General features: G+C 51.0%; 1 pseudogene; it reads left to right on the top strand.

Annotated features, from left to right (window-relative positions):
* The first annotated feature begins 849 nt into the window (after positions 1-849).
* LOC147974968 (uncharacterized) lies at positions 850-1,944 on the top strand (annotated as a pseudogene).
* Positions 1,945-2,153: the final 209 nt, after the last annotated feature.

The following is a 2,153-nucleotide window of genomic DNA, read 5'->3' as shown; positions in this document are numbered from 1 at the left end:
AACTTCAAAGGGGAAACTCAATCCATTACAAGAGAGTAGAGGGGGGACAAAACATCATAAGATCCAACTATAATAGCAAAGCTCGTGATACATCAAGATCGTATCACCTCAAGAACACGAGAGAGAGAGAGAGATCAAACACATAGCTACTGGTACATACCCTCAGCCCCGAGGGAGAACTACTCCCTCCTTGTCATGGAGAGCACCGGGATGATGAAGATGGCCACCGGAGAGGGATTCCCCCTCCGGCAGGGTGCCGGAACGGGTCTAGATTGGCTTTCGGTGGCTACTGAGGCTTCTGGCAGCAGAACTCCCAATCTATTGTGCTCCCGGATGTTTTTAGGGTATATGGAGATATATAGGAGGAAGAAGTACATCAGGGGAGCCACGAGGGTGGAGGGCGCGCCCAGGGGGGTGGGCGCGTCCCCTACCTCGTGGCCTCCTCGAAGCTTCCCTTACGTGTACTTCAAGTCTTCTGGGCTTCTTTCCTTCCAAAAATGAGTTCCGTGAAGTTTTAGGTCAATTGGACTCCGTTTGATTTTCCTTTTCTTTGAAACCCTAAAACAAGGTAAAAACATAAACTGGCACTGGGCTCTGGGTTAATATGTTAGTCCCAAAAAATGATATAAAAGTGTATAATAAAGCCCATAAACATCCAAAACATATAATATAATACAATGGAACAATCAAAAATTATAGATACGTTGGAGACGTATCAAGGTTCACCGAGGTAGCCCCTCCACCAGCAGCTAGGCGTTTTTCATGTTGTTTCCGGCCACGAAGGGGCAGTTTAGCGATGGGTACGCGCCCACCGGGCGCAAGGTGTTCGGTGATTTGCCTGCCTCCGCGATGGACTCTGATGATGAGGAAGCAATCGCCGCACTGCTAGAGGAGGAAGCCGAGGCCGACGTCCAGGAAGAGGAACACCTCATCGTCCTCGCCGCCCTCGCCGCCCTGCTGGCGAGCTATGAAAATCCACGATGAGGTGGCTCGGCGCCGGGTCGGGTGAAAGCAAAGAACAGGCATCGTCTCGAAGGCTACTGCATGCTCTACTCCGACTACTTCGCCGACGCACCACTACACGGTGATAAAACATTTCGGTGCCGTTATCGAATGAGCCGAAAGCTTTTCCTCATGATTGTGAATTCCATCCGGGAGTTCGACAGCTACTTCAAGTGCAAGAAGGATTGCACCGGCAAACTTGGATTCACCTCGATCCAGAAGTGCACGACAGCGATGAGGATGCTTGCATACGGAGCTCCCGGTGATTCGCTCGACGACTATGGGCGCATGGCCGAGTCCACCATCATTGAGTGTTTCTACAAGTTCTGTCGGGCAGTCATGGCAGTGTTTGGACTGCAATACTTGCAAACACCCAATGCGGAAGACACTGCTCGGATCCTAGCACAGAATGCAGCAAGAGGATTTCCTGGGATGCTTGGAAGCATCAACTGTATGCATTGGAAAGGGAAGAACTGCCCATTTGCTTGGCAGGGGATGTACAAAGGCACCAAAGGCGGTTGCAGTGTGGTACTTGAGGCGGTGGCCACACAGGACCTCTGGATTTGGCACTCCTTCTTTGGTATGCCAGGAACTCACAATGACATCAACATGCTGCAGTGCTCCCCTACCTTTGCCAAGCTTGTTGAAGGTCATTCTCCTCCGGTGAACTTCGAGGTCAATGGGCGACACTACAACAAGGGGTACTACCTAGCTGATGGCATCTATCCGAGATGGTCTACATTTGTGAAGACTATCTCAAACATTGTGCCACGAGGCAAGAAGTCCTACTTTGCCAAGTTTCAGGAGGCTTGCAGGAAGGATGTCGAGCAGGCTTTTGGTGTGCTCCAATCTCGATTTGCTGTTGTTCGCTACCCTGCTCAGACCTGGTCGAAAGATCAAATGTGGGAGATCATGACTTGTTGTGTCATCTTCACAACATGATCATCGAGAGCGAGCAGGAAGAGCCAGTGTTTGACACTGAACCATACTACAAGCAGGGTCCTCTAGCCGAAGTTGATCACCAGCTACCGGCAACCTGGACTGCCTACCTCAGTATGTGTCAGGAGATCCGAGACCCACAGGTGCATCATCAACTATAGCAGGATCTGCTGGAGCACCTATGGAGGCTCAAGGGCGACTCCGTGCTCGAC

The sequence above is a fragment of the Triticum urartu genome, chromosome 4A (genome assembly GCF_056163025.1).
Source record: "Triticum urartu cultivar PI428250 chromosome 4A, HENAU_Tu73, whole genome shotgun sequence".
Classification (NCBI taxonomy): Eukaryota; Viridiplantae; Streptophyta; class Magnoliopsida; order Poales; family Poaceae; genus Triticum; species Triticum urartu.
Note: the sequence above shows the minus strand (reverse complement) of the source record. Positions and strands in the feature narration are given on the sequence as shown.